Here is a 12,445-nt window from a genome sequence, read left to right as displayed (position 1 = left end):
CAATTAATAACTAGCCAAACAAAAGCAACATCTTCGCATTAACCCAGCTAACAGGGAATATTCTCAGAGAGTTCTAGCAATATTATGAACAAATGTAACGCTCGTCCAGTAACGTTACCAGAACATTATTTCAATGTTATCTGCTATTTAATAATGTTCTCAAAACATCAGCACAAAAACATACTTCATTCATGGAACGTGAAAAAACATTTTAATTAGACACTCATCTAACAAAACGTTCTTTAGACATTCTACTAACTATAAGGAACTACATTAATATGCAACGACATGTCAACTCATTAGAAGTTTGTTATACTTGCGGTGTGGACTCAGCTATTCTTTTTTATACCATGGTCTGGGTGAATACTCGATTCTGATTGGCTGAAGAGTGTCCATTAAAAAGTGATGTAGTTGATTGCCCGCGTTGATTTCAAAGTTGATTTCAAAGTTGATTTCAAAGTTGATTTCGATTGTAAAAACGAATTAAAATATAAACTAATGTTTTAAAAATGTGTTATTTGGCAAGTGAACATGGTGTAAGCAGGTTAATGCCCTTCGAGGTGTCCATTGTCAGGTATTAATGAACTTTGGCGGAGGCAACCGGTTAACGCCTCGCCGTCGTCCATTAATACCTGACAATGGACACCTCGAAGGGCATTAACCCTTACATATTTAGAACAATCTAATATTTTTCGTTACCATCCAAGGTGTGAACGGGCCTTTACGGTTCGAGTATGTAGAATAAATTGACATGTAGTTGTAAAGTAACATATAGTCAGTAGAATGTCAGTTGATGACCATTAAAATAAAAGAGTTATCAGATATTAAGCAGACAGTCTACTTATAATGAGAGTTAGTTGACATGGAGTTGCAAAGTTACTTATAGTTAGTGGAATGGACTCGAAATGGTGTTACCAATGTTCTTTGTTTGTTTTTTTATGTTATACAGTTACTTTTAAATGTTCTCTGAACATTCAGCAACATTTCCATAATGTTTGCAAAATGATAAATATAATATTCCCTAAACATTCGCACAACCAAGAAAAAAAGTGTTTAAAATGCTGGACGTTTAATGTTCAAAAATATCATTTTAGGAACTCAATGTGAACTTTGGCAAAACATTCTTAGAAAATATTTTTGTTAGCTGCATGGAAATATCATTCATGATCCCAATTATTTGCAATATAGCTCACAACATTTTCATAAAAGGAATTAGCTAAATTGAGCTTTGCAGTTTTAGATTGACTTGATCATTGCTTTAGTTTGTATCAGTATTTGGCATCGTAGAAATGAAATATTTTGAGCTCCTACACTCTTTTAATGATTGTTCAGCACATTAACCGTAGATAAAAACGTTCCAGTTTTCATATAGACAGCTTCATATGATTTATTATAGACCATTAATCATTACAGGAGTTTGTACAATATTTGATTTGTGTTTATTTAATCACTTTCCGGACAAAAATTCAGCCTCAGAGGAATAATGTACTGAACTATCAAGATACCTGTAACAGTGTAGTTCACAGAGTAAATATACGTTGTCTCCTGTACATTACACATACTAAATACATCTAAATGTTCCTCAAAATGAAGAATGGCTGCAGTCAGTGCCAGCCGGCTCACTTTCTACCCTGTGGGTAAAATGAATGCCAAAGGATCCAGATCATACTCAACTCAGTTACGCTCATTTGCACTAATATATCATTAACAAGCACTTTGCTCTACATATCAGTCGTTCTTATACAACCAAATGAAGGAATGTTTGTGGAAATGTATGAATCAAGTTTTCATTACTTCATCAGAATGTACATTTAGTGCATTATATAACTCTCAACAAATCACTGCTTAATGTGCATTGATGAAGTTCTTATGAAGTGTTGCCCAAGCCTCTGTGACAGTGAGGTTTTGTCTCTAAGCAAACATTCAGTCATGAAAAGGTTCGCAAACACCCTAAATTTAAACCCGCATCGAAACAGGATTGCTTTTGTTGCTATTTCTGCTCGTCTGAGGTCAGCCGTTTTGTTAGTTTAAGAGCAAAATAATTTGTGCCTTTTAACACAGTTGTAGACAGAAGTTCCTCTTTTATCTCTGAGAAAATTACAGGGTGTACGAACTAATTTGTTACACATGGCAAACCGAGCTGAGCTAATTTTACCCAAATAACGAAATGGTCCAGAGAATATCTGCCCTGCTGTATAAACACGCTCACAGGTTGATACTAAATGAATCATAGATAGATGAGAAATGAAACAGTAGCTAAATGATCTGCAGATCTTATCATGTGAAACCTAACACACTTATTTTAGAAACCATCACCTTTTTGACCATTAGCTGTGACATTCAATAATTTCCTCTGTGTGAATACAGGATCCTCTGTGCGTGTGTAGTACTGCTTGTTTAGAAAGTTGAAGTTGTTCTCGAGTGTGTTTGGAGTGCATGGGTGTAAGAAGTGTGTCAGCATTTGTGTATGTTCCAGAAGAGGCCGGTGCGTGTGCATGACGGATTATGTTTAGTGACTCTGAGAGATCTCCCAGCGCCTCTCCCTCTGTAAATAAACACAGGCGTGCGGACAGGCCATCCCAAAAACAACCCAACACACCAGAGCGAGTGGGCCAAGGGCGGCGCTTGAACCTCCACTGCGCTGCCTGTCACAAACACTCACATCAGCTCTTCTGGGCCAGCGTGACTGGGGTTTTTTAGGGATATTGATGGGTACAAAAGGAGCAACCTGCAGGGAGAAAACGTGCATGACATCGTACAGCCAGCCAATCAGAGCATGGGTAACACTTTATTTCGATGGTCCACTGTAGACTATTAGTAACTTTGCAACTACATGTCAACTAACTCTCATTAGAGACTGTCTGTTTAAAGGGATAGTTCACTTTGAAATTAAATGTTGGTATGTTTTAGCTTACCTGAAGTGCATCCAAGATGTAGGTGTCTTTGTCTCCGCAGTAGTTTAAATTTTGATATTTTTTGGTCAAACCGTTCTTGTCTGTCAGTCATATAATGCAGGTATATAGGCACTGTCTCTAATAGCATGCAGAGAAAAGTCCAAATTAAAAAATTCCCCATCGTAAGTGCACATTGATGGCCTAAGCTCGCGCGAACTCATCCGGGAGTGTTGAGTTTTCACTTATTCCCAATTTGTAAGCCTTCTATCTTGACACACGACTCGCTTCATTGTTCAGGTCAATCAAAGGCATACGTTGAGCCGTACAGCCAATCACACGCGTTTCTGCTGAGTTTAAAAATGCAACGTCCAACGAAGGCGGTTAGATTAGTTTCCGGGGAAGAAATCCGGTGTAAACAGATCACTTGGACATGGTTGTGTAAAAGAGATAAAAACGATATAAATACTGTTCGTTTTATCACACAAACCGCTTGTTTCGTGTCTTAGGCCATCAATGTGCACTTATGATGGGGAATTTTTTAATTTGGACTTTTCTCTGCATGCTTTTGGAGACAGTACCTATACCTGCATTATATGACTGACAGACAAGAATGGTTTGAACTAAAAATATCAAAATTGAAACTACTGCGGAGACAAAGACACCTACATCTTGGATGCACTTCAGGTAAGCTAAAACATACCAAAATTTAATTTCAAAGTGAACTATCCCTTTATCTTCTAAAGCCCGGGACACACCAAGCCAACGGTCAGCCGTCGGGCAGTTTTTGTGCGTTGGTCGATTAAATGTTCTCAGTGTGTTTCGCACAGACGGCTGAAATTGGTTCTCGTCTGCTTTTTTTTCCGGCCGATTCAACATGTTGAATCGGTGTCGGGCCGTCGTGAGAGAGAGAACTCTGATTGGCTGTTCAGCTTAGTGAATGAGTCAGTGCACGAGAATAATAGTAAAATAGCGAGCAAAGAAGTCGAAACGGTACAGATAGAAGGCTGTTCTAGTACGTCATGTTCCTTGGCGAATAGTTAAATATTAACATGAGCGGAGTGGAATAAAGAAAGCGTGTAGTAGGATTGATATTCAAAACGGTATTAGCACGCACTGCTTTGTTCATGGTTTGTGTATCTGCAGCGTCGGTTTCCCTTTTTGAATGAGGAATAATATAGACGATTATATCTGCAGAAATAGACAGTTGTCTCATTTACACACAGGCACAGAACGCGCATTCTAGCTGACAGTCGGCTGTAGTTCTCTCGGTGTGTTCAAGTGCAGCTTTTTACCCCAACGCAGGCGACGCGAGCCGACACAGTCGGCTTTCATCAGCGCTAGTTTTTTGGCGTCGGTTTGGTGTGTCCCGGGCTTAACACTTTATTGTGATGCCCTTCAACAGACACTCTACAGACTAGGGATGCCACAATTCTCAATATAATATTGAACCGTTCGGTACGACATCCACGGTTCAATACGCGCTTGTGAATTTCGGTTTTACGTTTCACTTATTCAATCACTATGCTCTAAAGTTAGGGGGCGCTTAACCTTCCATCATTCCCATGATCATTCCACACTTTAACATGTTTAACACAGCGGCGGTGAAGTGAGGCTACAGTACGAGGAAGCACCGGCGTCTTTCAAATCCGCGGTGTGGGGACATTCCGGTTTTGCCGTTGAGTATAATGCAGAGGAAGAAAAAACGGTAAACAAAAAAATTACTGTGTGCAAACATTGTTTTACACGTATAGCCTACTCAAACGGAAACACTTCCAACATGACTGCACATCTGCGGCGCCATCACCCAGCAATATCACTGTCTGAAGGCAGGGTAGCAGAGAAGGTAATAACGTCCTCCAAAAAACAACAGTCCCTCGCTGAATCCTTCCAGCATACATACCCAACTGGTTCCGAGAGACACATAAAAATAACAAAGGCAGTGGGGGTGTTCATTGCTAAAGATTTGAAGCCGTTTTCAGTGGTTGGAGATGCGGGCTTTTGTCATGTTATAAAAGCGCTCGAACCGTGTTACAGACTACCGTCTCGCACTTTTTTCAGCACCGAGATAATTCCCGAACTCTATGAAAAGACACGCAACAGTATTGTGTACGAATTGGCTAAAGCACAGAGCCTTGCTCTGACCACAGATGGTTGGACCTCGCGGGCAACCGTGAGTTACCTCACTGTAACTGTTCACTACATGTCGAATTGAGAAATGAAAAGCGCTGTACTCCAAACCTGTACTCCACCTGTACCAAACCTGTACTCCACTGAGATTTCAGTGTTAATTTTATATTATACAATACAGGAACTAGTGTACTTTTCTTGGCTTTTAAGTAAAATAAAGGAGTATTGCAATAAATCGTTTTTATTTTTTTCTCCTTAACCTCTTACTGTTCCTATTGCCTAAGCATAGAATAAAAAATAAAAATAAAAACTCATGTGTCAAGCCATCAGAACCGAACCGAACCGAAAACCGTGTTAAAAAACCGAGGTATGTATTGAACCGTAGGCTAACTGTATTGTTGCATCCCTACTACAGACTATAAGTAACTTTGCAACTACATCAATTTATTCTACTAACCCGAACCCTAACAGTCTATTAATACTGTGTGGCTGTTTCTATCCAGACGATTTGAGTGATATTGATGGATACCAAAGAGTTTGATCTTAATCAGAGCATGGAGAACACTTTATTTTGATGGTTTACTTTAGACGTTTGACTAACTATAAGTAACTTTGCACCTACATGTCAATTAACTCGCATTAAAGTATTAGTAGACTCTTTATTTTGAGGCTCCCCAGCAAGTCACTCTACGGACTATAAGTAACTTTGCAACATGGCAACTTACTAACCATCTATTAATAATGAGAGTTAGTTTTACTTAAAGTTAAAGTTACTTTTAGTTAGTAGAATGTCTAAAGTGGACCGTCGAAATAAAGTGTTACCAGGGCATGTCCACCAGCTTTGATTCCATTCCCACAAACATATATTGCACACAAAACTGGAAAGCATTTTATTGTACTGGCAAGCTTTAATCGTTCTAATCGTGGAGTTCAGGCAACTTCCAAGAGTAGAATGTTTTCAATCACACTGCCTGGAAACAGTTGTGTACAGGGTAACAGGTTGATACAACCAGTTTTGTCTTAGTAGTGTGGCATTCGAGATATGAACAGACAAAACACCGACTACGCCACCCTGGGAATTTCACCCAGGGAATGATTTTACTCCCTTATTGGAATTATATTAATACAATTAAGGACACACAGGTACACATACAATACAGCCAAAGACGGGTTCAAATTTGAAGAAACTACTTTTATTTCAATGATTTAAAACACTGTAAAACCATCTCTCGGGGAAGAGAACACAGAAAAAAACAAAACAAAATAACAAACGTATAAATGCTGAGGCTTACCGATGGAGGAGAAAGGAGTCAGAGGCAGTAAGAAATCCCAGGGAAAGTTCCCCAGTAAACACACAACCACACCACAGTGAACACAAAAGATGATGAGAAAGTCAACAGCACACCGGAAGGGGACACTACCACCCAGACACCAACACCACCATCGGCTCTCAGTCACTGTAACAAACAAAGAAGAATGAAACAAGCACACACACACTCCTTTAACAAGGATTCACCAAAAAGAATAGAAAATACAGAAAATCTAAATCTTTAAATGAAAGGAACACTTATCAGAAAGTACAGACAATGACTGCCAAAACCAGCAATGGTTATAAAAGGGCAGTATAAAGAAAACTATATATATCTAAAGATATATAAATCCAGTAATCCGAAAAGAAAAGAAGGAATAAAACAAAATATAAATACACTTATTAATCCAAATTGGAATGAACAAACAACAAGAAAACAAACTTCATAATCAGCAAAATTATAATATAAAGCCCCAACCCCTTGAGCTATATTCAGACATCATAAAAACAATAGCCCACATGAAACAAATGACACATACTGTTGGCCATGCAGGCGTAATGGCCCCGTAACGTTTAGTATTAAATGGCAAGACGAGCGCACAGCAATATGCTCCAATTGCTGGTACAATATAAATATAATGCAAACAGTAGTTCAGGGGAACCAACAGTCCAGGAAAGACAGCCGTACAGGTCAAAACAGCCGTGAAAGCAAAACAGTGTCTGCAACACAGTCGTATAAGCAAAACAGTGTCTGCAAAACAGCCGTGAAGGCAAAACAGCAGCTAGCGAATCAACAGTGTTGCTGGCGACGATCTCCAGTTACACCGGCCTCATTCCTGTTGTTTACACACAAATATTACCATTAACCCTAATTAAAAATGAAAGGAATAATCACACATCATGGCATACATACCGATCAAGCAGCATTCATTTACACCCGAGGGAGACAGCTCGACGCGTGCCGACGTCACCGATAATGCAGTAGCGTTTATTGAATGTGCTGACTGACGAGATGGAAAACTGGGCCCCGAAACGGAGATCTATGAGCGTCCAACACATAATAACCATCACTGCAGATAAGAACAATATATTGGTGTGGAGACAACGAAGCCACTACCCTACCTGTCAGCACAGCAGAGCACCGGAGAGAGCGACCCGGAAGCACAACACAACTTCCGTCACTGACGAGCAAGAGAACGCGTTAGAAGGACTACTCGCGATATTTATAGGATGGAGCCTCACATGAGGATTGGCCAAAAGTACGCCAGATACACATTACGTATTAATTAATACTGCTACAATCTACCCCAGCTTTTTGTATCGGCGCCCCGACGATAAGCAACTCTTGCTACTCACTTCCAGGGCCTAAAGAGGGCAGCACAACAGTAGACACAGAAGTCACGCACCTAAAACCATTTACGAGAACAAGCGACACACAAGTCCTCCAACATGATTAAAACACGAGTAAGGCACTTGTTACAGGTCCTCTGCCTTTACGGCTACTCGACGAGAAACAAGTGATGCCCAAGTCCTCTTACCATGGCGGCTAAATAACGAGAAACAGGTGATACACGAGTCCTCAAACATGGCGGCTAAATGACGAGAAACAAGTGATACACGAGTCCTCAAACATGGCGGCTAAATGACGAGAAACAAGTGATACACGAGTCCTCAAACATGGCGGCTAAATGACGAGAAACAAGTGATACACGAGTCCTCAAACATGGCGGCTAAATGACGAGAAACAAGTGATACACGAGTCCTCAAACATGGCGGCTAAATGACGAGAAACAAGTGATGCACGAGTCCTCAAACATGGCGGTTAAATAACGAGAAACAGGTGATACACGAGTCCTCAAACATGGCGGTTAAATGACGAGAAACAAGTGATGCACGAGTCCTCAAACATGGCGGCTAAATGACGAGAAACAAGGTGATACACGAGTCCTCAAACATGGCGGTTAAATGACGAGAAACAAGTGATGCAAGAGTCCTCAAACATGGCGGCTAAATGACGAGAAACAAGTGATACACAAGTCCTCTTAACGTGACGGCTAAATGATGAGAAACAAGTGATACACGAGTCCTCAAACATGATACAAGTAAAAACAGAACCCTCAGCGGGCCATATTTTTAAGACTCGAACTGGTCACTCCCTAAACGTGCATGAGCTCGACAAACATTAAAATTACACTCTGTAACAATAGATACCATTCCGCTACTGTTGGTCAACACGAAATTAAAATCCACCCAACCATTTGACAAGATGGGGACCTGACAACCCTACAACCGGGTAACGCATTAGAGGGTGCGAAACTAGGTCCAGGGACGGCCGCAGCCTGTTCCTGGCGCAGCCTCTCATTATCGGCTCTTGACTGCTCAATTAAGTCGCTCAACTCCTGTACCTCTCCCTCCATACTTACCCTACCCAACAAAGGGAAACCCTACCCAACAAAGGGGAACTCTACCGTTAGGAGATAGGAAGGGCGGAGGAAGAAAGCCAGCTGCTGTTTTGCCTATAACACAAAAAAACACACAAAAAAAAAAGAGCGAGAAAGACAACAAACAACAAAATTGAACACGTCTTGGCGTTAAATTGTACCCTGCCGACTACGCCAGATTGTGGCATTCGAGATATGAACAGACAAAACACCGACTACGCCACCCTGGGAATTTCACCCAGGGAATGATTTTACTCCCTTATTGGAATTATATTAATACAATTAAGGACACACAGGTACACATACAATACAGCCAAAGACGGGTTCAAATTTGAAGAAACTACTTTTATTTCAATGATTTAAAACACTGTAAAACCATCTCTCGGGGAAGAGAACACAGAAAAAAACAAAACAAAATAACAAACGTATAAATGCTGAGGCTTACCGATGGAGGAGAAAGGAGTCAGAGGCAGTAAGAAATCCCAGGGAAAGTTCCCCAGTAAACACACAACCACACCACAGTGAACACAAAAGATGATGAGAAAGTCAACAGCACACCGGAAGGGGACACTACCACCCAGACACCAACACCACCATCGGCTCTCAGTCACTGTAACAAACAAAGAAGAATGAAACAAGCACACACACACTCCTTTAACAAGGATTCACCAAAAAGAATAGAAAATACAGAAAATCTAAATCTTTAAATGAAAGGAACACTTATCAGAAAGTACAGACAATGACTGCCAAAACCAGCAATGGTTATAAAAGGGCAGTATAAAGAAAACTATATATATCTAAAGATATATAAATCCAGTAATCCGAAAAGAAAAGAAGGAATAAAACAAAATATAAATACACTTATTAATCCAAATTGGAATGAACAAACAACAAGAAAACAAACTTCATAATCAGCAAAATTATAATATAAAGCCCCAACCCCTTGAGCTATATTCAGACATCATAAAAACAATAGCCCACATGAAACAAATGACACATACTGTTGGCCATGCAGGCGTAATGGCCCCGTAACGTTTAGTATTAAATGGCAAGACGAGCGCACAGCAATATGCTCCAATTGCTGGTACAATATAAATATAATGCAAACAGTAGTTCAGGGGAACCAACAGTCCAGGAAAGACAGCCGTACAGGTCAAAACAGCCGTGAAAGCAAAACAGTGTCTGCAACACAGTCGTATAAGCAAAACAGTGTCTGCAAAACAGCCGTGAAGGCAAAACAGCAGCTAGCGAATCAACAGTGTTGCTGGCGACGATCTCCAGTTACACCGGCCTCATTCCTGTTGTTTACACACAAATATTACCATTAACCCTAATTAAAAATGAAAGGAATAATCACACATCATGGCATACATACCGATCAAGCAGCATTCATTTACACCCGAGGGAGACAGCTCGACGCGTGCCGACGTCACCGATAATGCAGTAGCGTTTATTGAATGTGCTGACTGACGAGATGGAAAACTGGGCCCCGAAACGGAGATCTATGAGCGTCCAACACATAATAACCATCACTGCAGATAAGAACAATATATTGGTGTGGAGACAACGAAGCCACTACCCTACCTGTCAGCACAGCAGAGCACCGGAGAGAGCGACCCGGAAGCACAACACAACTTCCGTCACTGACGAGCAAGAGAACGCGTTAGAAGGACTACTCGCGATATTTATAGGATGGAGCCTCACATGAGGATTGGCCAAAAGTACGCCAGATACACATTACGTATTAATTAATACTGCTACAGTAGCAAGTAAACTAGATGTTCACAGAAGATGTGCCTATTCCGCTTTGCGAGTTGTCAATGAAATAATCGGCAGGTTTCACAGACAAGGTTTAAGTTAGTCCCAGACTAAAATGCATGTTTGAGCTGGTTTAACTGAAAGCAACTTGCACTGCCATTGTTTTGTCTCAAGATGCAACCAGTAATGTTTTTCTTTTCTTTTACTAAGGCATATTTTAAAAAGCCATTTAAATGTCCTAACTGAACTAAGGCCTAATCCTGGCTTAATCTGCACTGCAAAAAATGCTTTTCTTACTTAGTATTTTTGTTTTGTTTCCAGTCCAAATATCTAAAAATTATTAAATCAAGAAGCATTTACTAGAGAAGTAAAATGACATAAGAAATTCTATTTTGTTTTAAGATAAAAATAAAGTAATTTAAGTAATTTTTGCTTAAAACAAGCAAAATGATCTGCCAATGGGGTAAGCAAAAAAATCTTAATTCAAATGGAAAACAAGAAAAAAAATCTTAATTCAAATGGAAACCAAGAATTTTTTGCTTACCCCATTGGCAGATAATTTTGCTCGTTTTAAGCAAAAATTACTTAAATTACTTTATTTTTATCTTAAAACAAAATAGAATTTCTTATGTCATTTTACTTCTCTAGTAAACGCTTCTTGGTTTAAGAATTTTTAGATATTTGGACTGGAAACAAAACAAAAATACTAATTAAGAAAGTATTTTTTGCAGTGTGACCCATGTCTGTGAAACCGGGCCATTGGTTCTTATCTTTTAGACTAGCAGAAAATGTGTTTTCTGACCTATTATTTTAAGTTTAATGTATTTGAAGTATCTACTGCTCACCAAGGCTCCATTTATTAGAACAGAAATACAGGGACATTTCTAATATGTTGATTTGCTGCTCAAGAAACATTTCTGATTATTATCAATGTTGAAATCAGTTGTGCTGTGTCATATTTGTGTTGAAATTGTGATAATTTTTTTCAGGATTCTTTGATGAATAGAAAGCTCATAAGGTCAACATTTATTTGAAAAATAAATATTTTGTAACATTATATCTGTTGCTATTGATCAATTTAATTGATCCTTACTGACCCCAGACTCTTGAATATGAGTTTTTTTTTTCTCCACTCACCGACCTATTATTGTGGTATAATCTTTTTCTAACATAACATAAATGCACCTCTAAATGGAAGCTAAAAAAAAAAAAAAAAAAAAAAAAAAAAAAAAAAAAACTTTTACTTGTCAGTCAGTCCTTTCTGGTCTATATGGGCGGTTCTTTACCAGAATGGGCTGCGATGTGGACCAGACATTTTAGCAATTTAGTCAGTGGTCTGGCTGAGTGAGATTATCCACCAGCTATTTATTTATGAACGTCTACTTTTGCACATTTCTTTGGGTTCCCCTCAGATGTGAGTGCGAGCTGTTGATATTATGAAAGCTTGGGGAGAAATGTACCAAGTTGGATCGGAGCATTAGGAGTTAGACCGAGTGCAGATTTACCGCCTGTGTGTTTATACAGAACATCCTGATCATAAAACCCTCGGTTTCCTCATAGCTGCCTAGAGAGATTTGATTTTGGTCCGCTAAACATCTCTCGGTGAGATTCTCGAGTGGGGTTATTGTTGAAAAAGGGGGACTCAGTACTTACGCAAGACCTGGACCCTCTTCTGCTTCTACTAGGGAGTTAGCGACAGCCAAACTGCATTGCGTAACAGGGAAAGAGTGAAAGGGAGTGAGACAGAAAGAGTCTGAGTAAAGGATGAGAGAGAGAGAGAGAGAGAGAGAGAGAGAGAGAGAGAGAGATTGTGAAAGAATAACAACTGCTCTTCCAACGCTTTTATACTGTTTACAGGCAGAGCGCAGGTCTCATGTAATACAATACTCTAACACGAGCTCAGCACAGTGTGGGAA

General features: G+C 39.7%; 1 protein-coding gene and 2 long non-coding RNA genes across 3 annotated transcripts in view; 1 reads left to right on the top strand and 2 right to left on the bottom strand.

Annotated features, from left to right (window-relative positions):
* The window catches only part of tgfb2 (transforming growth factor, beta 2), a 44,398-nt gene that overhangs the window by 7,815 nt on the left and 24,138 nt on the right, over positions 1 to 12,445 (top strand). The gene's annotated exons all lie outside the window — the stretch shown is intronic.
* On the bottom strand, positions 6,048 to 7,576 carry LOC307005601. Its single transcript, XR_013799300.1, has 3 exons — positions 7,453 to 7,576; positions 7,244 to 7,370; positions 6,048 to 7,166 (listed from the first exon to the last, which is right to left on the bottom strand). It is a non-coding gene; the product is annotated as an uncharacterized lncRNA (long non-coding RNA).
* Positions 9,098 to 10,475, bottom strand: LOC307005600. Its single transcript, XR_013799299.1, has 3 exons — positions 10,356 to 10,475; positions 10,147 to 10,273; positions 9,098 to 10,069 (listed from the first exon to the last, which is right to left on the bottom strand). It is a non-coding gene; the product is annotated as an uncharacterized lncRNA (long non-coding RNA).

Source organism: Phoxinus phoxinus, assembly GCF_949152265.1.
Source record: "Phoxinus phoxinus genome assembly, chromosome: 10".
NCBI lineage: Eukaryota > Metazoa > Chordata > Actinopteri > Cypriniformes > Leuciscidae > Phoxinus > Phoxinus phoxinus.
The sequence above is the reverse complement of the archived record's forward strand: the minus strand, read 5'-3'. Positions and strand labels throughout refer to the sequence as shown.